The sequence below is a fragment of the Monodon monoceros genome, unplaced genomic scaffold, assembly GCF_005190385.1.
Source record: "Monodon monoceros isolate NGI ecotype Baffin Bay Population unplaced genomic scaffold, NGI_Narwhal_1 Super_Scaffold_16, whole genome shotgun sequence".
NCBI classification, from domain to species: Eukaryota; Metazoa; Chordata; class Mammalia; order Artiodactyla; family Monodontidae; genus Monodon; species Monodon monoceros.
Window position 1 is genome coordinate 94227469 of NW_021703772.1, and position 24295 is coordinate 94251763.

A 24295-nucleotide genomic window follows, 5' to 3' on the forward strand; every position below is an offset into this window, starting at 1 on the left:
TCAAAATGGATTAGAGACCTAAATGTAAGACCGGACACTATGAAACTCTTAGTGGAAAACATAGGAAGAACACCCTTTGACGTAAATCACAGCAAGATATTTTTGATCCACCTCCTAGAGTAATGGAAATAAAAACAAAAATAAACAAACGGGACCTAATGAAACTTCAAAGCTTTTGCACAGCAAAGGAAACCATAAACAAGACCAGAAGACAACCCTCAGAATGGGAGAAAATATTTGCAAACGAATCAACGGACAAAGGATTAATCTCCAAACTATATAAACAGTTCATGCAGCTCAATTTTAAAAAAACAAACAACCCAATCCAAAAATGGGCAGAAGACCTAAATAGACATTTCTCCAAAGAAGACATACAGATGGCCAAGAAGCACATGAAAAGCTGCTCATCATCACTAATTATTAGAGATATGCAAATCAAAACTACAATGAGGTAACACCTCATACCAGTTAGAATGGGCATCATCAGAAAATCTACAAACAAGAAATGCTGGAGAGGGTGTGGAGAAAAGGGAACCCTCTTGCACTGTTGGTGGGAATGTAAATTGACGCAGCCACTATGGAGAACAGTATGGAGGTTCATTAAAAAACTAAAAATAGAATTAACATACGACCCAGCAATCCCACTACTGGGCACATACCCAGACAAGACCATAATTCAAAAAGACACATGCACCCCAATGTTCATTGCAGCACTATTTACAATAGCCAGGTCATGGAAGCGACCTAAATGCCCATCGAGAGACGAATGGATGAAGATGCGGTACACATATACAATGGAATATTACTCAGCCATAAAAGGAATGAAATTGGGTCATCTGTAGAGACGTGGATGGATCTAGAGACTGTCATACGTCGCTTCTCGGCCTTTTGGCTAAGATCAAGTGTAGAGACTGTCATACAGAGTGAAGTAAGTCACAAAGAGAAAAAGAAATATCATATATTAATGCATATATGTGGGACCTAGAAACATGGTACTGATGAAACGGTTTGCAGGGCAGAAGTTGAGACACAAATATAGAGAACAAATGTATGGACACCAAGGGGGGAAAGCTGTGGGAGGTGGTGGTGGTGGTGTGATGAACTGGGAGATTGGGATTGACATGGATACACTAATGTGTATAAAATGGATGACTAATAAGAATCTGCTGTATAAAAAAATAAAAAATAATAATACATTATGGGAAAAAACACAAAAGCAAACAACAGCAACAAAAAAAAACATTGAGGGACTTCCCTAGCGGTCCAGTGGTTAAGACTCCAAGCTTCCACTGCAGGGGGCATGGGTTTGATCCCTGGTTGGGGAACTAATATCCCGCATGATGTGTGGTACGGCCAAAAAAAACCCCCAAAAACGAAGAACAATGAATTGTCCCCAAATTAAGTTCTCCAAAGCCTCGCAGAAGAGCCTGGCAGAAAAAGGCTAAACGCTTATACTTCACTTAGCCCGTTTGGCTCTCACTCTAGCGTGTCAACAACCTGTATGTGACATGCTGTGTTGTCGTATTAAGAGCACTACTGCTAGAAGTTAAAGACATGGTTTCTAGGCACGGCAGCCTGGTGGCCAAGAGCGTGGGCTTTGGAGTCAGGGAGACCCAAGCTGGGAGGTCAACTCTCCTGCTTACAAGCTGGGTGATCTCAAGCAAGTCTCAACCTCTCTGAGCTTCAGTTTCTTCATCTATAAATAGGATAATGATCCCTGCCTGACATGGGTACTGTAAGAGTTTAATAAGAAAGGTCTGAAAGTGCCTGGCTTATAAGGGGTAGCTGCTGCCACTATGTTGTTGTTACTTTTACTGTTATAATTGATTCTGCAGCCTTAGACCAGCAAGTTTTTTAAACTCATTTCAAAATTAATTAGAGGGACTTCCCTGGTGGTCCAGTGGCTAAGACTCCGGGCTCCCAGTGCGGGGGGGCCTGGGTTCATTCCCTGGTCAGGGGACTAGATCCCACATGCTGCAACTAAGAAGTTCACATGTTGCAACTAAAGACCCCGCATGCCGCAACGAAGATCCTGCACGCGGCAACTGAGACCCGATGCAACCAAATAAATAAATAAATAGATATTTTTTTAAAATTCGTTAGAAAAAAATAAGGTAGCACATTCACATAGTTAGAAAATCAGATATGAAAAGGTATATATTGAAAAATCTTTCTCCCACCCCTCTCCCCATCCACCTCATTCCACACAGCCTTGTCTTCTGTAGGTAACCACTTTTGTTAGTTTTTGGTGTGTCCTTCCAGTATTTCTTTATTCAAAAATAAGCAAGTTAAAATATACTTATTTTCTCCCTTTTCACACACAGAAGGTAGCACACTATATATGCTTTTTTCACTTAACAATTTATCTCGGAGACCTTTCCATATCAGTATGTAGAGAGCTTCCTCATTCTTTTCCACAGCTGCATACTATTCCACTGTGAAGTTTATTTTGTTACTCCCCTAGAGATAGACGATTAGATTGTCTTTTTTTTTAATTGAAGTATAGTTGATTTACAATGTTGTGTTAGTTTCTAGTGTATAGCGAAGTGATTCATATATATATGTGTGTGTGTGTATATATATTCGTTTTCATATTCGTTTTCATTATAGGTTATTGCAAGATACTGAATATAGTTCCCCATGCTATATAGTAGGACCTTGTTGTTTATCTGCTTTATATATAGTAGTTTGTGTCTGTTAATCTTAAACTCCTGATTTATCCCTCCCCCACCTTCCCTTTTGGTAACCATAAATTTGTTTCCTATGTCATGAGTCTGTTTCTATTTTGTAGATAAGTTCATTTGTATCATATTTTAGATTCCACATATATGTGAAACCATATGACTTTTGTCTTTCTCTGTCTTACTTACATCATTTAGTATGATAATCTCTAGGTCCATCCATGTTGCTGCCAATGGCATTATTTCATTCTTTTTATGGCTGAGTAGTATTCCATTGTATATATGTACCACATCTTCTTTATCCATTCATCTGTCAATGGACATTTAGGTTGCTTCCATGTCTTGGCTATTGTCAGTAGTGTTGCTATGAACATAGGGGTGCATGTATCTTTTCAAACTAGAGTTTTGTCCTGATATATGCCCAGAAGTGGGATTGCAGGATCATGTAGCAGCTCTATTTTTAGTTTTTTAAGGAACCTCCATACTGTTTTCCATAGTGGCTGCACCAATTTACATTCCCACCAACAGTGTGGGAGTGTTCCCTTTTCCTCCACACCTTCTCCAGCATTTATTATTTGTAAACTTTTTAATGGTGACCATTCTGACCGGTGTGAAGTGGTACCTCACTGTAGTTTTGATTTGCATTTCTCTGATAATTAGTGATATTGAGCATCTTTTCATGTGCCTGTTGGCCATCTGTACATCTTCTTTGGAGAAATGTCTATTTAGATCTTCTGCCCATTTTTTAATTGGGTTGTTTGTTTTGTTATTGAGTTGTATGAGCTGTTTATATATTTTGGAAATTAAGCCCTTGTAGGTCGCATCATTTGCAAATATTTTCTCCCAGTCCGTAGGTTGTCTTTGTGTTTTGTTGCTGGTTTCCTTTGCTATGCAAAAGTTTATAAGTTTGATTAGGTTCCCCCCGACCCCACGCCTTTTTTTTGGCCTCGTCGTGCAGCATGCAGGATCTTATCTCCCCGACCAGGGATTGAACCCGTGCCCCCTGCACTGGGAGCACAGAGTCTTAGCACTGGACCGCCAGGAATGTCCCTGTTTATTTTATTTTATTTTTTGCCATGCCACGCGGCTTGCAGGATCTTAGTTCCCCAACCAGGGATCATATCCAGGCTCTCGGCAGTGAAAGCATGGAGTCCTCACCACTGGACTGCCAGGGAATTCTCCCATTTGTTTGTTTTTGCTTTTATTTCTATTGCCTTGGGAGACTGACCTAAGAAAACATTGCTACGATTTATGTCAGAGAATGTTTTGCCTATGTTCTCTTCTAGAAGCTTTGTGGTGTCCTGCCTTATATTTAAGTCTTTAAGCCATTTTGAGTTTATTTTTGTGTATGGTGTGAGGGAGTGTTCTAACTTCATCGGTTTACATGCAGCTGTCCAGCTTTCCCAGTACCACTTGCCAAAGAGACTGTCTTTTCTCCATTGTATATTCTTGCCTCTTTTGTTGAAGATTAATTGACTGTAGGTGTGTGGGTCTATCTCTGGGCTTTCTGTTCTGTTAATTGAATTGTTTCTGGTATTTTGCTCTAACGAACAACGCTGCTGTGGATGAACTTGAGCACGTGCCATTTCATGCAACTAGGTATATCTGTAGGATTAGGCTAAGTGGAGTAAGCGCATTGGTAATTTTGATAGTTAATGTCAAAGTGTCTTCTGTTGGGGTTATACAGTTTTGCACTCCCTCCGGAATATATGTGGTTGAAGTTATGTGAACATTTCACTCATTTTTTTCATCTGTTAAATGGGACCAATAATGATGCCCAACTATATTAGTTTCCTGCTGCTGTAGCAAGTTACCACAAACTTAGTTGCTTTGAACAAGACAAATTTATTATCTCACAGTTCTAGAGGTCAGAAGGGCAAGATGGGTCTCCGTGAGCTAAAATGGAGCATTGGCTGGGTTGCATTCCTTCTGGAGGCTATGGCAGAGAACTTGTTCCCACATTCCTTGGCCCACGGCCCTGCATTACTCCAACCTCTGCTTCCATTTGTCACATCTTCTTCTTCTTACTATCCTGTCTCCCTCTTATATGGACCTATGTGATTACATCACCCAGATAATCCAGGATGATTTCCCATCTCAGGAACCTTAACTTAATCACCTTTTGCCATGTTAGGTAACATAATCTCAGATTTGGGGGATTAGGATATAGACTTCTTTGGGGAGCCATTATTCTGCCTACCACAACTACCTACAGCACGGGATGTTAGGAGTCAAGATAGAGTAATTACCTGCGGCAAGTTATATAGTTTGCTGTTTCCTTGTTTCTCTCCCCAACTAGAATATAAGAATGGAGGTGCTTTTGGTTCAACTCTTTAGTCTCTAACTATGCTTGATACCATTTGGTCACAGAGCAGACCTTCTTTATAATTGTTTTATATTTTATATTTAAGTTATAATATATGAAAGAATGAATGAAATTCTTAGAAAAAATATAAACCATATGCAAAAAAGGCATTATTATTTTCTTTTTAAAAAGGGTATCTATATCCCAGTTGGGAGAAAGCTTGTCTCATTAGACACAGAATAGTGGTAAAGACCACTGTGAACTCTTGAGCCATTATTTTTTCAAATTTTGTGAATCAGTAAAACAATCTGTTCTTATTCAAAACGTATGTTTTATCTCTCAGTGAAGGAAATGCATCTGCCTCTATCTAAAAAAAAAAGATTTCCAATTTTTCAGTTTCATGCAAAACTGAACATGCATGTTTGTTTTAACATGCAAAATAGCCTGAACATGCAAATAGTCTGTCCCACTTTTTCCAGGCTTGTGTCACTGAGTCCACAGATCAAAGAACAGACTGGATTAAAGCTAAGAACACACAAATAGGGAGGAACTCAGTTAATATGCACTGATAGTGCCAAAGCAATGACAAATAGAGCTGCTAAGGCCTTAGCAGGAATCAAAGCAACGGTAAAGAATCGCACTAACAGTTACTTTATTTTCACCGTTACACACTTGCCGTTAAAAAAAAAAAAAAAAGGACAGTTTAACTTAAGAATGTCCTCAATGAAGCAGTAGAAAGTATTAATTTTATTAAACCTCAACTCTTGACTATATATCTTTTTAATAATCTGAGTAGTAAAATGGAATATCTGCATAAAGATCTGTGGCTGCATATCCTGAAGGCTGCATATCTTGAGGAAAGCACTTGGGTAATTATTTGAGTTATGAGTTAAACTAGCCACCTTTCTCATGAAATACCATTTTTACTAGAAAGAATAACTGTCAGAGAAACTATGGCTATTGAGACTTGGATATCTGACAGACAGTTTCTTGAAAATTAACAAAATGGATTTGTTACTTTAAAGTAAACAACCAGCAATATTTTTTGCCAATGATAAAATTCTAGCTTTCAAGCTTTCCAAAATTAGAACTTTGGAAAACTTGCATCCACGTCCATGAATTCAGTAGCTTCCCGATACTTAACAACTTTCCTGATGAGGTTAGTGGTGATATTAATGAATGTGACTGTTTAAATATTGTGTAATGAATTTTGTCAACAGTTGGAGATCTGCATAATTCAGAGAACCAGTATTTTCCAGGTATTGGAAAATGCCATTACAAAATCATTCCAAATGCAAGATAGGCCAATGAATTTTAATGTACCAGGGTACAAGAAAGTCACTAAAGTGGTTTCAGATTCTATACCACTGCAGCTAACTTCTAAGAACGTACCAATGGTCAAGTTTTAGTGCAGTACCAAAGTAGAATATACAAAATCATCTGAAAATGCTATTAAAATAGTCCTCTCTTTTCCAGCTGTGTATCTGAGTGAGCCCAGATAATCTTCATATCCTTCAACCAAAACTATGTATTATCACAGCAAATTTAGTGCACAAGCAGATGTAAAATCCAGCAGTGTCCTACGAAGCCATGTACTAAAGAGATTTGAAAAATTAACCCTCTCTCCCTCTCGGTTTTGGGACATATGGTTATTTTTCATAAAATGTTACATTAACATGAAATGGAATTATTGTTATATTTATGTGAATTGGTAAATATTCACAGATCCAATCGTAGAAACAAAAACTCTTTGGGGTCCTCAATGATTTTTAAGTGAATAAAGAGGTCCTGAGACCAAAACGTTTGAGAATCACTGATACATTACAAGATAGGTAATAGAACCCTTACCCAGAAAGTCAGGGCAGAGTTAGAGCAGTGAAGAACGGCTGTAATAAGGTCAATTTCAGTATCGGTGGGCAGCCTTTCACAGATAAATACAATAGTATGTAGTTGACTGTATTGGTAACTGAGCCATCAGTTTAACCAGAAACTAGCAGGCAAGTAATTGTCTAAATATATTCTTGTTCTGAAAATCCCTTGATTTTATCACCCTCTTGGGAAAAACTGAACTGGAAATAAAATAAGGCCAAATCTTCTGCTATCCATTGCATTACCCAGCCTCCAATGCCAGATCTGCCAGTGAGGTTTCATACCAGGCCTCGGGGTCTGAGTGGGATGTGTTCCAATTGAAGTATAGTTGTTGAATTCTCTAGAAAAGGAAGCAGTGGGATCAATGGATATTTAGCTACAGTAGCAAATGGAATTCAGCTGGGGCCTGATGGGTCCAACTGGGTATCAAGGTCTTCACATACTTCTGACAGACTGAAACTCCAAATCCTGTGCGTCATTGAGATTGATGTGCAGTTGCCCACACGAACTTATTCCTTCTCAGCTTTGAGTTGGCACTGTCAGTGGTCATCTGGCCAATGTGTCAGTCCAATGCTCAAAACCAAAGGCAGTCATCCAGGGATGGCAGGCCCGGCAAAATCACAGTCAACATTATGTCAAGGTTTAAACACTCCTGTTTGCAAGCAATCTTCATTTGATCATTTTTCTTTCCTGTGTTTGTTGAGAAATTCATATCAAATATTGGCTGACAAATCTAGTCATTCATTTCTGTTACCAAAATGTAACCAGTGTTTCTGACTTTCTATGAAGGTCAGACCCATTTGTATTCTGTGAGGTTTCCTTCACTTTCCTGAATGAGTTTGTTTTCACATCCAGTTTTGCCAACCCCAAATCAAAATCTTTGTTGAAAATGTCTTTGGTTGCTTTGCTAAGGGCAGAATGTGACAGAGAAATGGGTATCGGTCTCACTAATGTCTGCCCGTAAGCCGCCAGGATGAGACCTCTCTTGCCCTCTGAGCAGCCCAAGCCTCTGAGCTGTAGGTGACCTGGGTTGCCTCTGAGTCCCCATTTGGCTTTGGGGCTCTCCTATAGGGACTGGAGGGAGATTGCTCACTGTCTGCAGGCCTTCGGTAGAATTACTGCAGTGAAAAGACCTGACTTGCTTCTTTTCTGTTTTAGATTTTACATCTCTATCAGCATTGGTATCTGTCTCTGGAGGAATAGAAATGATGGACTCACGTTAGTGAATTAAAAGGAGACAGAAAAAAAAAAAAAAAAAGGAGCCAGGAATAGTGTATATACTCATAATAATGACATCATATGCAGAATATGGGGTGCCTAATACAACAGTGTGCATAATGTCGTAGTACTTAGAGACTGCTTACCCATGGGCCATATAAATGAACACATTTTCTCTTCTGCATCAATCAAGGGTCCTGGCAGAAAGTGGTGGCACATTCAAATTAGAAATTTCAAGGGACTTTGATTAAGGAACTATTTACACAGTTGTAGGCAGGGGGTAGGGAAGCTGCTTGGCTGGTGCAGTACCCCAAGGCTAGAAACAGTGGGGTGAATCTACCTCTCCCAGGCCTGAGGGACATGGGGAGGGAGTGATTCCCAGAACCCAGAAGCAGATCTGTGTGGAGTTGTGACCCTCCATGGAGGGCACGGCCAAGCCGAGGCAACGCCATAGGGAGGGAGTGGGGGAAGGTATACTCCATCAGAAGTGGATTTACCCTGAAGCTGTTGAAACTGAAGCCTGAAAACCCCTCACTCATATAGGCCCCTGGGTGCTGATTGCTGCCAGAACTTGTAAAGTGTTCTGCACAGGGAAGCAAAACCAGTTAGCAATTAGAAGTATTTCTCTGCAAGCACTTTTGATAACTTGTCTAAAGAGGCCTCATACTAAAAAGTCAGCAGCCTCCAAGCCTCCAGGAGTTTGTTCTGATTTCTTTTGTCATTCTAAAGAAATAGTCACCTTTATATCTAATTGTGTATTTGTAATTCTATATTTTTCTTAAAGAGAGCCTTTGAAATATCAGCTTTAGACTCCACAACACCTGGATTTGATTCAACATCACTCTACCCCAACCCCCAACCTCCCTTGGACCCGAGAGAAAGTTAAGATGAGAATACACCATCTCTGTCCACAAGGGACTTAGAATCTCGTGGGGAGATACTGATGGACAAACAGTAGTCCCCACACACAACAGTTTCCTTTGTCCCATACCACCCCATGCCAGCATTATACATCACAGTCCGTATTGTCTTGTCTTGTCAATGTCTGGGTTCTTCTTTCTCTCTCTCCAGTAATCTAGGAGCTTCTCAGAGCAGGAAGCGGTATTTTAATCACTTTACCCCTCACACCAAGCACAAAGTAAGAGAGGAATAAATGAATGAATGAATGAATGAGTGAGTGAATGAATGAGTGTGATAAGGGCTGTGATTGATCGCTCTAGAAAGTGCAGTCCAAGCATAAGGAAAAAGCAATCTTAAGTATTTCATCTTTCTTTACGGTATTTTATCTTCCTTCAGATTCATGGATATGGGATTAAAAGTCCGAGGTGTGTATATAACCTTTGTCAAATAAGAAATCAGGAACACAAAAGAGCACTTATATATTTACTACATTACACGTTACATCACACTGACCTGGGAAGTTTTTTAAAAATGCGAGTGCCTCATCCTTACTCCAGGATTACTGAATCAGAATTTCTCTAGTTGGGGCCTGGACATCTAAATTTTTCATAAACCATAAATAATTCAGTTCATCTCTTGTTAAAAACCACTATGTGTAAACTATGTAGCATGTTCCTCTGTCCATCAACATAAATGAGAAGTGAACTAGAAGTGATGGTGCATCACGCATGTGTGGTTTTGCCTGCCCAGCGCCCCTTCCCCTTTTCCAGTAATAGCACTCTGACTTCCCTTTGGAGGTTCAAGCCTCACCCCACCATCAGTTGACGTGGTTTGGGTTGGGCTGACCCCGGGTCCGCAGACCCCCTCCATCCACCTCCTCCAGCGTCCAGCTCCAGGGTGGAGCTGAGACCCTGTTCTGGGCTGATCGGTGCAGCCCATCCCCTCTGGCCATAGGGTTGGCTCCGAGATGGGCATATGATGTCAGTTATTCCAGTGACACCCATCCTGAAATCCTTGCAGGACATTTTGGGAAAGGGAAGCCCTCTTTCCACTGGGATGGCCAGTTGTAAGGAGGTCGGTGTGGAGGTGTGAGAGTCGGAAGTAAAGCCAATAGGGAAAAACAGACACAAGTAATGGGGAGAGAGAGCGAATCCTGAAGATTTTCTTTAAGCCTCAGAGCCAGCTCTGCCTGAAGAAAACCCACCTTGGAGCCAGTCTGACACCTTTTTCACATAGGCCAACTTGAGTACAAGCCAACTACGGAGATACTGCGGGTTCATTTCCAGACCACAGCAACAAAGCGAGTATCATGATAAAGTGAGTCATGCAAATTTTTTGGCTTCCCAGTGCACATAAAGTTATGTTTACACTATACTGTAGTCTGTTGAGTATGCAATTGCATTACATCTAAAAAGAATGTACATACCTCAATTAAAAAATACCTTTTTACTAAAAGATGCTAACCATCATGTGATAACACAGGGTTGACACAAACCTTCAATCTGTAAAAATAAAAAACAACACAGTATCAGCCAAGTGCAATAAAGCGAAGTGCAATAACGAGATATACCTGTGGTCACTTACAAATGAGACAGCCCTGACTAACAATTTACATTTAGTTATTTTTTCTGTAAATTTGATTAAAGTTCCTGGTCAAAACAAATGGGAGTCAATCTTACTTATAATGATAATTATAACTAATATTTGAGCACCTGCTGTGTCCTAGGCACTGTTCTAAGAGCCTTACGTACACTCACTCATTTAATCCTCACAGGAACCTACAAGGGGCTACATCCCCATTTTACAGATGGAGAAACTGAGGCACTCAGTGAGCCCCATTTCCATCAATGCCATGTTCAATATACTTTCTGCTCATAGGTTAGGAAAAACTTATGAAGATCTTGCCTTCTATTTGAGAAGCCACCAATTAAGTGAGCTATTGTATTTGTAAGGGTTCAAAGTTTATTTCTGTTTCCAGAAGTGTCTCACTGAAGCCTTGGGAGGATAAGAAAGAATGATGGCAGCTACAGTGCAAGATCACAAAGGAAAAATCAGTGGCAGGCTGTTTCCACATGAGGAGGTCTCTTTTTGCAGAAGGAGGTTTAGAAGGGTTCTTTTCTCTCTGCAAGATTAACTAAACAATCAAGGGTAGCATACTACTCTCAGAAATATAGACTCCCGCAGAAAGAAGATGGATTAGGAAATAATGGCGCGTTGCCATGGCAGAGGAGATGGGGAGTTGGCTCTTCTCCTATCTCCTGGCAACCATTTGACAAGGAGCTGCACTAGACTTTGAATTACAGGCAAGAAAGCTCCCACTCGGGGATCATTTGAAAGAGAACTTTAATCAAGCTTACCTTGGTGCCTCAAGAGAAGCCCAGAGTTATTAATAGAAAAATAAATACAATGTCAGGCCCCCCCAATGTCTACCTCAGTGGATCTTCCTGACTAGTCATGAAAGCAATGAAAGTTTTGCTCATGAAAGAGCCTTCCGCTTTAGTTTTTGGAAAGCACGCCAAGGAAGGATTAGCCCTTGTTTGCAAGTGCCTTCACTCAGGGACCAGACCATGGGTGTGATGGACTCTGGGACACCTTCTGGAACAGAATTGCCAATAACCTCCTTCTTCTCCCTAACCACTAAATCTCCTAGATATTTCCAAGCTACCATATCTTTGCCTACTTCATTTTTTAAAAAATTTATTTATTTATTTATTTATTAAAAGGTTAGACTTTATTTTATTTTATTTTTTGGGTTCACTGTGTGGCTTGTGGGAATCTTAGTTCCCCAACCAGGTATTGAACCTGGGCCCTTGGCATTGAGAGCTCGGAGTCCTAACCACAGGACTGCCAGGGAATTCCCCTACTTCATCCTTTATAATTGCTGTCTGGTATTTTGTAAAATGGATGTTCTGTAATTTAATTTACCGTTGTCTTATTCACGGACACTTAGGCTGTTTCCAGAGTTTCGTTATAGTAAGCACTGCTGTCCTCAGCATCAGGTTAATGCTGCCATGTGCAAGTGGTTTTTCTATGCTAGGGATGTAAAACAGGTTTGCTGGGTTGAGGAGTATATGCACATCTAAAATATTATAGCAACTTCCTGGGACTTACCTGGCAGTCCAATGGTTAGGACTGCATGCTTCCACTGCAGGGGGCATGAGTTTGATCCCTGGCTAGGGAACTAAGATCCTACAGGCCATGCGGCATGGCCAAAAAAACCCACCAAAAAATGAAAAAAACAACAAAAAAATATATGATAGCAACTCCAAATTGCCTCTCAAAACATTATTGATTTTACATTCTTTTTTTTAAATAAATAAATTGATTGATTGATTGATTGATTGATTGATGGCTGTGTTGGGTCCTGTTGCTGCGCGCGGGCTTTCTCTAGTTGCGGTGAGCGAGGGCTACTCTTCGTTGCGGTGCGTGTGCTTCTCATTGCAGTGGCTTCTCTTGCTGCGGAGCATGGGCTCTAGGTGGGCAGACTTCAGTAGTTGTGGTGCAGGGGCTTAGCTGCTCCGCGGCATGTGGGATCTTCCCAGACCAGGGCTCGAACCCGTGTCCCCTGCATTGGCAGGCGGATTCTTAACCACTGCACCACCAGGGAAGCCCCATGATTTTACATTCTTATTAACAGCTCCCGGTGAGCATCCTGCCCCCTTCCTTCTCAGTGCCTTTGTACATGCTCTTCCCTCTAATAGGGATGTTTGTCTCTTACTCATCTTTCAGGGCTCAGCTCAGGCTTTCCTTTTGGGGAGACTTCCCTCACTCCCTGTCCAGGTCATGGTCCTGTGTCCTAAGCTGTCAGAACATCGAGCTCTTTTCCTTCAGAGCATTTAGTATCTGTATATTAATAATGGGACTTCCTGATTAAATCTGGGCTCCCTGAGTGGATTTAATTCTCCATTTGCCTCTCTCTTACACTCATCCTTTGTCCTCTCTGCACCCCAGAGGTTGACCCCAGTCTCCTTTGTCAGCTGGCTTCCAGTTGGATTTGGCCAGTGGGGGCTGTGGAGGCTGTGACTGGTATATCTTCCCATTCTAGAAAGCATTCTCAAGTGTGATATCGTTATAGAAATATACTCATTTCACTTAATTAAAAAATCATACACAAACTCCAGTACATTACTATGAGTCCCAAGCGATAACCCGCCATATCTTAGAAGTCCCTTGACAGAGAACATTGAGAACTAAGATCATCAAATGAGGGCTCCCAAACTGACAGCCAAATGAGGGGTTTCAGAGACAGATGATTCACCATTATTGGTAGTTATAGTCTATAAAGTTGCAGCAAATACCGAATCATTACTCCTAGGGGAGATGCAGGGTTGGGTTCCTGCGCGCCTCTGGTCACATTTTCATCAGCGGTGAATACCGTAGCCTTGTTGTATGTGTGTTTCTGTTTAAAGACACCTTACTTAATGTATATTGTTGATTCATTAACATTGAACACATGGCCAACAGCATTAAACTCATGCCTGAGTGAAGCTTATCTAACACATTTATTTTTGTCCATAAGGCACATAAGGCCTTTTTGAGTTTAGGAAAAGACAGCACTTCAGCACTATGCTTGGGGGTCATTTTAAACAGCAAAATCACCAACGAAAAGCTCAAAAAATTTAAAAACAAGTCCCTAGATAGACTGTGGAGATGATGCTGTTTACAGTATGAGAGCTGAAACAGGAATGTTTAACCTCAGCTATGTGCCTGGAGACTCAAATTTCCCTCTGCTCTGTGCATGTCCGCAAATGACTACAAAAGTGCTGCAAGTACAGTTGGCCCTCTGTAACCTCGGGTTCAACCAACGGTGTATCGAAAAACACAAAAAAAAATTCCAGAAAGTTCCAAAGAGCAAAAGTTGAATTTGCTTGCAACTATTTACATAGTATTTACATTGTATTAGGTATTATAAGTAATCTAGAGATGATTTATTATTTTTATTTATTTTTTTAAAGTATTTTATTTATTTATTTATTTGGCTGCACCAAGTCTAGCTGTGGCATGCGGGATCTAGTTTCCTGACCAGAGATGGAATCTGGGCCCCCTGCATTGGAGGCTCGGAGTCTTAGGGAAGACTCCAGGGACCACCAGGGAAGTCCCATAGAGATGATTTCAAGTATACAGAAGGATGTGTGTAGGTTACACGCAAACACTGCACCATTTTATAAAAGGGATGTGAGCATCCGTAGAATTTGGTATGTGCCGGGGTGTCCTTGAACCAATCCCCCATGATTCCTGAAGGGCAGCTGTATTGCTTTGGGGGTTACAAATACATTTTAGTGAATAGGCAAATTTGCAAATTCAGAATCCTCCAATAATGAGGATCAACTGTCTTTTGTTTGACCAGAATGGTGACACAAAGAAAAAAACCTTGAGAGGGAATGATTGGGATTACAGGAGTGTCCTCTGGAGCTTGCCCTATTCCCCACCCCCCCCCCTTCCAGCTGTTTACAGCTGACTGCTTCACACATTTACTCTACCTACCGGCCAGTAGAGGAACATGAGTCTGGAACTCCTGGTGTGGTTTGCCTCTTCTGTCAAGGCAGGTCTGAGAAACCATCCTCGGTGTGATGTTTATCCAAGTGGAATGGGATAAATGAGTATCAAGGGCAGACTTGGACAGAAACACGGACTCGCCCGAGGGAGGGGAGGGCAGAGATGTTCTAGTGACTAGCCAGGTTGGGGTTGGCATTGTGGACCCTCAGTTCCAAGCACCTCAGTTCTCTCAAGGAGCCCACAAGACACCATGGGAGGTACTGCCCGCCTCCCCGTGCCCATCCCCTCCTCTGCATGCCATGAGGTAGGGCCTGGGCCAGCCCACCCTCCTGTTCTGCCCTAAGGGCATTTCTCTGCAATTTCAGGTGGGTGATCTCTCCCTGGGCCATCAGGACTGAGAGAGGGTGGTGAGTCAGACAAGTTCCCATCATCTATTCACAGCACGTGAGGAGTGAGTTTTCCAAGGACCTGAAGTGTATGCATTGAGCACACAAATTAAAATTTCTAGCCATCTGGAGGGAAATTTTTTGGATAAATATTTTGCTTCAACACCAGGTAAAATGATGATACTGAACATAAAATAGTATGGCATCACCCTTACTACCCTATAGTTTTGCACTGAAGTGACTTCCTTCAGGCTCAGAGACTACACTGAACACCCCCAGCTGTCTTCCTTGTGTTTATCTTTTGTTGGATTTTGAGATCATTTAGCTGGTCAGTAGTTAACTTGGCTGCTATCAGCATCCTCATGGAGTCCAGAAAACGCTCAGGGACAGACTTAGCAGGGTAGAGCTGTGCTGTTTAATTCTACAAAAGCAGAAAAAATTGTCTGGAAACCCCAGAGCAGATACCACAGTGTGTCTGCTTGCTGACTCCTGAGTTACAGAGAGTTCTGCAGGATTAGCACTGTAGTGGGTCCCCTTGACTTAGTCTGTTCTATGTCTTAGGATCTTCAAGGCTGAGACAAAGACCTGTTACTCCTGCAACTTTGCCCAGTCCTGGCCTCCCACTAGCAAACCTGCTCACTTTCGCCACACTGTGGTCTTTCTAACTTTCTGGTCCAGCTGTTGAAGTTGCTGCTGCTGGCCAGAGAGATGACTCGTTGCCGTGTGCAGCTGGTAAACTGTCTCCCAGAATTAGGTTCACTGATGGAGAAATTGGGTTGATAGGAAATCTCAACGGGTGGGAGGTTTCAGGCGTAGCAGACTTTTCCCCTGAGGAGCTAGAGAAAGAAAGTAGCAGGAAAGTAACTTCAGAATGCTTGAACTATCTGAAGGAGTTCCGAGAACCCTTGAGAGGCTGCTTCCAAGAAAGTACATTTTCTAGCTGTTCCATAATCAGTATAACAAAGACAAAAGGTTTTTTGTTTGTTTGTTTTTCTGGTCTAGAACAAATGTTGAAATTTTACCATGAATTAACTTCCTGACACAAACAAAGTCCAAATGGGAAGAAAGTTTCCTCCCTACCTCTGGGGATGGCACAAGGGCCCACTCCCCCGCCCCTTGTCACCCAGGCCAGAAGCCAGGGATGCACAACAGACATGTCCTTTCCCCTCCATCCCCACAACAAATCTGTTATGAATTCCATCACCCCATCCTACCAGTATCCTGAGTATGTCAGTCCTCACCACTGCCTCATTCCAGGTTCTGGTTTATGACGTTCCGCCCTCCACACTGTCACCAGAGAGAACTTCCTAAAAGGCCAGTAGTGTCATGTGCCCCCTTGCACATCATCAACAAGAAAAGCCCAGTTTCATCAGCATGGCAGGTGCAGCTCTTCTTGATTTTGCTGGCAAAGTATGTGCTTGTCGTCAGCTCCAGAGGTTTTCGCCAGACTCCCCAGCTTGCCTGGTAGTTCCCACCCAGAAGGCAGAGCCAGAAACGTGCTGAATCCCAGATGTCCACCTGCTAACTCTGTAACCCCAGGCGAGTTAATATTTCTTAGACTCACTTTTCCCATCTGTAAAATGGGGATAGTTATACCTAGCTTCAAAACTCACCAGTAATACTGGCATTGGAATCAGGGGAAGTGTGAAGAAGTGACTTACATTTTATACATTTTAAATTGTTGGCTTCTCTAGTAAGCCATTACTTTTGCCAGTAAAAATATTCAAGGGATGAAAAAATAATCTGGTAGAGTTTGCATAGTGCGGTGATTATGAGCACAGACTCTGCAGCCTGACTGCCTGGTTTAAGTCGCTGTGTGACTGTGGGCGATTTACTTAACCTCTCTCTGCTTACTCTGCTGATTTGTAAAGTAAAGTAACTAGAGTACTTACCTTTCAGTGTCGTTGTAATCATTAAATGAGTAACATACGTGAACTATATGGAATAGTGCCAGCACATTAGAAGTGCTGCATAGGAGTTTGCTGGTATTAGTAATAGATAGTGAAACACAGTAAATGAACCATACCTGTCTGGTGTCTTCTGCTCTCCCCACATATTCCCTAGGGTTGCTGTGAGGATTCAATGAGGTGATATATGAGTGACACCTGGTTCATGTTGAGCACTTAGTGCCTACTGAATATATATGAATTCTCCCTCCTGCTTTCCTTGCCTTTCAAGTTGAAGGACTTTTCCTTTGCATTTTTTTGGCCGCGAGGCATGTGGGACCTCAGTTCCCTGACCAGGGATCAAACCCGTGCCCCCTGCAGTGGAAGTGCGGAGTCTTAACCACTGGACTGCCAGGGACCAGAGTCCTGGAGGACTTTTCCTTTGGAAAGGCTTTCCTGACCCCTAGGCTGTCTGGGCGGCCCTCACATTTTTTTATTTTAGGACACTATTCACATGGCCATGTCACTGCTGGTTTACTTCTCTGTTCTTCACCAGACTCTAAGAACTTTACAGGTAAAATTGTCTTAATTTATCCTAGCATTTCTAGCCCTTAGCATAGTACCCAGCAAAGAGTAGGAGCTCAATATACATTTGCTGTACTTTTTCATGAATAAATGTGATGTTCACCTTCACACAGTTTATAATGTGTCTAGGGTGAAAAGATACAAACATCTGAAAGGTTAATCCCATCATCAAATGTAAAGATCTATTTTGGGCATATGATGGGCACCAGAGGCAGCAGGGGGCAGTGACTCAAGACCTGGGAGAGGGTCAGAAGACTTGGCTGGAGTGTCCAGGATGTTGCTGAGCATCCTGGGAGACTGGGACAGTTACCTAACCTCTGTCAGAGGAGGTCCGCGTAGCTGGAAAAGATGACGAAAATGCAAGGCTCCATGCAAATGCTTCATAAACAGACTGGTGATTAAGTACCAGACTTGGGGTAGCTTGTCAATAGTATTTGAGCCAAGCTTTGAGGGGATGGACAGAAATTAGGCACATGAAGGGGAGGCTGGAATATTTCAGGTAGGGTAATAGCTTGAGAAGAAAACGTTTAAAGGAAATGAAGAGACAGACGTGAAAGAGTCACATACCTTCATTGTCCACAAAGAGGAATTAAAAGAAAATGCTCCTTGGCTTGTGAATGCTGGCATTTTATTTATTATTATTATGATTTTTTTTTTGCGGTATGCGGGCCCCTCACTGTCGTGGCCTCTCCCTTTGCGGAGCACAGGCTCCGGACGCGCAGGCTCAGCGGCCATGGCTCACGGGCCCAGCCGCTCCGCGGCATGTGGGATCCTCCCGGACCGGGGCACGAACCCGTGTCCCCTGCATCTCAACCACTGCGCCACCAGGGAAGCCCAATGCTGGCATTTTATTTCATCTGTCAGCTTCGAAGGAAAGCAGGAAAAACACGAACTGGACGCTATGAAAGAAAAGCTGGGGGACGGAGGGGTCTGCTCAAACCTGGAGAAAACTGAGACTCTACATTAATTTCATACACTATTTAAAAAAAAAATACACTATTGCATTTGAAAGAAACCAAAAGCAGTATGTATGAAGATAGTTAAGCTCATAACCAAATGTTTTTATTGCTTTGAAGTTTAATTTAGTTGTTTAAATGAATTTTAATCCTCTAAATCCACAACTCAGTTAAAAGGTCTTTTAAAAAATAACACCCTGGCGGATATATGTATATTTATAACTGATTCACTTTGTTATAAAGCAGAAACTAACACACCATTGTAAAGCAGTTATACTCCAATAAAGATGTTAAAAAAAGAAAATAAATAAATAAAACCCTGGCATCTACTTGTTTTGTATTTAGCTTTTTTTTTTTTAACACATTGCTCCTTTATTTCTATATAATCATAAAATATTCAATTATGACCAATAAAAATGACAAATTTTTTTTTTAAGTGAAGTATAATTGACTTACAATATAATTGACTTACAATACTATATCAGCTTCAGGTGTACAACATAGTGATTCGATATTTTTATACATTACAAAATGATCACCAAGATAAGTCTGGTTACCATATGTCAGTATACAAAGTTATTAAAATATTATTGACTGAATTCATGCTGAACATTACATCCCAATGACTTAGTTATCTTATTTTTTTTAAACTGGAGTATAATTGCTTTACAATATTGTGTTAGTTTCTGCTTTATAACAAAGTGAATCAGTTATACATATACATATGTTTCCATATCTCTTCCCTCTTGCGTCTCCCTCCCTCCCACCCTCCCTATCCGACCCCTCCAGGCGGTCGCAAAGCACCGAGCTGATCTCCCTGTGCTATGCAGCTGCTTCCCGCTAGCTCTCTACCTTATGTTTGGTAGCGTATATATGTCCATGCCTCTCTCTTGCTTTGTCACAGCTTACCCTTCCCCGTCCCCATATCCTCAAGTCCATTCTCTAGTAGGTCTGTGTCTTTATTCTTGCCTTACCCCTAGGTTCTTCGTGACATGTTTTTTTCTTAAATTCCATATACATGTGTTAGCATATGGTATTTGTCTTTCTCTTTCTGACTTACTTCACTCTGTATGACAGACTCTAGGTCTATCCACCTCATTACAAATAGCTCAATTTCGTTTCTTTTTATGGCTGAGTAATATTCCATTGTATATATGTGCCACATCTTTATCCATTCATCCGATGATGGACACTTAGGTTGCTTCCATCTCCGGGCTATTGTAAATAGAGCTGCAATGAACATTTTGGTACATGACTCTTTTTGAATTATGGTTTTCTCAGGGTATATGCCCAGTAGTGGGATTGCTGGGTTGTATGGTAGTTCTATTTTTAGTTCTTTAAGGAACCTCCATACTGTTCTCCACAGTGGCTATATCAAGTTACATTCCCACCAACAGTACAAGAGGGTTCCCTTTTCTCCACACCCTCTCCAGCATTTATTGTTTCTAGATTTTTTGATGATGGCCATTCTGACTGGTGTGAGATGATATCTCATTGTAGTTTTGACTTGCATTTCTCTAATGATTAATGATGTTGAGCATTCTTTCATGTGTTTGTTGGCAGTCTGCATATCTTCTTTGGAGAAATGTCTATTTAGGTCTTCTGCCCATTTTTGGATTGGGTTGTTTGTTTTTTTGTTATTGAGCTGCATGAGCTGCTTGTAAATTTTGGAGATTAATCCTTTGTCAGTTGCTTCATTTGCAAATATTTTCTCCCATTCTGAGGGTTGTCTTTTGGTCTTGTTTATGGTTTCCTTTGCTGTGCAAAAGCTTTGAAGTTTCATTAGGTCCCATTTGTTTATTTTTGTTTTTATTTCCATTTCTCTAGGAGGTGGGTCAAAAAGGATCTTATGTGTGATTTATGTCATAGAGTGTTCTGCCTATGTTTTCCTCTAAGAGTTTGAGAGTTTCTGGCCTTACATTTAGGTCTTTAATCCATTTTGAGTTTATTTTTGTGTATGATGTTAGGGAGTCATCTAATCTCATACTTTTACATGTACCTGTCCAGTTTTCCCAGCACCACTTATTGAAGAGGCTGTCCTTTCTCCACTGTACATTCCTGCCTCCTTTATCAAAGATAAGGTGACCATATGTGCGTGGGTTTACCTCTGGGCTTTCTATCCTGTTCCATTGATCTATCTTTCTGTTTTTGTGCCAGTACCATACTGTCTTGATTACTGTCGCTTTGTAGTATAGTCTGAAGTTACGGAGCCTGATTCCTCCAGCTCCGTTTTTCGTTCTCAAGATTGTTTTGGCTATTCGGGGTCTTTTGTGTTTCCATACAAATTGTGAAATTTTTTGTTCTAGTTCTGTGAAAAATGCCAGTGGTAGTTTGATAGGGATTGCACTGAATCTGTAGATTGCTTTGGGTAGTAGAGTCATTTTCACAATGTTGATTCTTCCAATCCAAGAACATGGTATATCTCTCCATCTATTTGTATCATCTTTAATTTCTTTCATCAGTGTCTTATAATTTTCTGCATACAGGTCTTTTGTCTCCTTAGGTAGGTTTATTCCTAGATATTTTACTCTTTTTGTTGCAATGGTAAATGGGAGTGTTTTCTTGATTTCACTTTCAGATTTTTCATCATTAGTGTATAGGAATGCCAGAGATTTCTGTGCATTAATTTTGTATCCTGCTACTTTACCAAATTCATTGATTAGCTCTAGTAGTTTTCTGGTAGCATCTTTAGGATTCTCTATGTGTAGTATCATGTCATCTGCAAACAGTGACAGCTTTACTTCTTCTTTTCTGATTTGGATTCCTTTTACTTCCTTTTCTTCTCTGATTGCTGTGGCTAAAACTTCCAAAACTATGTTGAATAAGAGTGGTGAGAGTGGGCAACCTTGTCTTGTTCCTGATCTTAGTGGGAATGCTTTCAGTTTTTCACCATTGAGGATGATGTTGGCTGTGGCTTTGTCATATATGGCCTTTATTATGTTGAGGAAAGTTCCCTGTATGCCTACTTTCTGCAGGGTTATCATAAGTGGGTGTTGAATTTTGTCAAAACCTTTCTCTGCATCTATTGAGATGATCATATGGTTTTTCTCCTTCAATTTGTTAATATGGTGTATCACATTGATTGATTTGCATGTATTGAAGAATCCTTGCATTCCTGGAATAAGCCCCACGTGGACATGGTGTATGATCCGTTTAATGTACTGTTGGATTCTGTTTGCTAGTATTTTGTTGAGGATTTTTGCATCTATGTTCATCAGTGGTATTGGCCTGTAGTTTTCTTTCTTTGTGACATCCTTGTCTGGTTTTGGTATCAGGGTGATGGTGGCCTCATAGAATGAGTTTGGGAGTGTTCCTCCCTCTGCTATATTTTGGAAGAGTTTGAGAAGGATAGGTGTTAGCTCTTCTCTAAATGTTTGATAGAATTCGCCTGTGAAGCCATCTGGTCCTGGGCTTTTTTTTATTGGAAGATTTTTAATCACAGTTTCAATTTCAGTGCTTGTGATTGGTCTGTTCATATTTTCTATTTCTTCCTGATTCTGTCTTGGCAGGTTGTGCATTTCTAAGAATTTGTCCATTTCTTCCAGGTTGTCCATTTTATTGGCATAGAATTGCTTGTAGTAATAATCTCTCATGATCTTTTGTATTTCTGCAGTGTCAGTTGTTACTTCTCCTTTTTCATTTCTAATTCGATTGATTTGAGTCTTCTTTTTTTTCTTGATGAGTCTGGCTAATGGGTTATCAATTTTGTTTATCTTCTCAAAGAACCAGCTTTTAGTTTTATTGATCTTTGCTATCATTTCCTTCATTTCTTTTTCATTTATTTCGGATCTGATCTTTATGATTTCTTTCCTTCTGCTAAATTTCTTTCTCTAATTGCTTTAGGTGCAAGGTTAGGTTGTTTATTCGAAATGGTTCCTGTTTCTTAAGGTAGGGTTGTATTGCTATAAACTTCCCTCTTAGAACTGTTTTTGCTGCATCCCATAGACTTTGGGTCGTCATGTCTCCATTGTCATTTGTTTCTAGGTATTTTTTGATTTCCTCTTTGATTTCTTCAGTGATCACTTCATTATTAAGTAGTGTATTGTTTAGCCTCCATGTGTTTGTATTTTTTACAGATCTTTTCCTGTAATTGATATCTAGTCTCATAGCATTGTGGTCGGAACAGATACATGATACAATTTAAATTTTCTTAAATTTACCAAGGCTTGATTTGTGACTCAACATATGATCTATCCTGGAGAATGTTCCATGAGCACTTGAGAAAAATGTGTATTCTGCTGTTTTTGGATGGGATGTCCTATAAATATCAATTAAGTCCATCTTGTTTAATGTGTCATTTAAAGCTTGTGTTTCCTTATTTATTTTCATTTTGGATGATCTGTCCATTGGTGAAAGTGGGGTGTTAAAGTCCCCTACTATGAATGTGTTACTGTCGATTTCCCCTTTTATGGCTGTTAGTATTTGCCTTATGTATTGAGGTGCTCCTATGTTGGAGGCATAAATATTTACAATTGTTACATCTTCTTCTTGGATCGATCCCTTGATCATTATGTAGTGTCCTTCTTTGTCTCTTCTAATAGTCTTTATTTTAAAGTCTGTTTTGTCTGATATGAGAATTGCTACTCCAGCTTTCTTTTGGTTTCCATTTGCATGAAATATCTTTTTCCATCCCCTTACTTTCAGTCTGTATGTGGTCTCTAGGTCTGAAGTGGGTCTTTTGTAGACAGCAAATATATGGGTCTTGTTTTTGTATCCATTCAGCCAATCTGTGTCTTTTGGTGGGAGCATTTAGTCCATTTACATTTAAGGTAATTATCGATATGTATGTTCCTATTCCCATTTTCTTAATTGTTTTGGGTTAGTTATTGTAGGTCTTTTCCTTCTCTTGTGTTTCTTGCCTAGAGAAGTTCCTTTAGCAGTTGTTGTAAAGCTGGTTTGGTGGTGCTGAACTCTCTCAGCTTTTGCTTGTCTGTAAAGGTTTTAATTTCTCCAGCCAACCTGAATGAGATCCTTGCTGGGTAGAGTAATCTTGGTTGCAGGTTTTTCTCCTTCATCACTTTAAATATGTCCTGCCAGTCCCTTCTGGCTTGCAGAGTTTCTGCTGAAAGACCAGCTGTTAACCTTTTGGGGATTCCCTTGTGTGTTTTTTGTTGTTTTTCCCTTGCTGCTTTTAATATGTTTTCTTTGTACTTAATTTTTGACAGTTTGATTAGTATGTGTCATGGCGTATTTCTCCTTAGATTTATCCTGTATGGGACTCTCTGTGCTTGGACTTGATTAACTATTTCCTTTCCCATATTAGGGAAGTTTTCAACTATAATCTCTTCAAATATTTTCTCAGTCCCTTTCTTTTTCTCTTCTTCTTCTGGAACCCCTATAATTCGAATTTTGGTGCATTTAATGCTGCCCCAGAGGTCTCTGAGACTGTCCTCAGTTCTTTTCATTCTTTTTCCTTTATTCTGCTCTGCAGTAGTCATTTCCACTATTTTATCTTCCAGGTCAGTTATCCGTTCTTCTCCCTCGGTTATTCTGCTATTGATCCCATCTAGAGTATTTTTCATTTCATTTATTGTGTTGTTCGTCATTGTTTGTTTCATCTTTAGTTCTTCTAGGTCCTTGTTAAATGTTTCTTGCATTTTGTCTATTCTATTTCCAAAATTTTGGATCATCTTTACTATCATTATTCTGAATTCTTTTTCAGGTAGACTGCCTATTTCCTCTTCATTTGTTAGGTCTGGTGCGTTTTTATCTTGCGCCTTCATCTGCTGTGTGTTTTTCTGTCTTCTCATTTTGCTTATCTTATTGTGTTTGGGGTCTCCTTTTTGCAGCCTGCAGGTTTGTAGTTCCCATTGTTTTTGGTGTCTGTCCCCAGTGGCTAAGGCTGGTTCAGTGGGTTGTGTAGGCTTCCTGGTGGAGGAGACTAGTGCCTCTGTTCTGGTGGATGAGGCTGGATCTTGTCTTTCTGCTGGCAGGTCCACGTCTGGTGGTGTGTTTTGGGGTGTCTGTGTACTTACTATGATTTTAGGCAGCCTCTCTGCTAATGGGTGGGGTT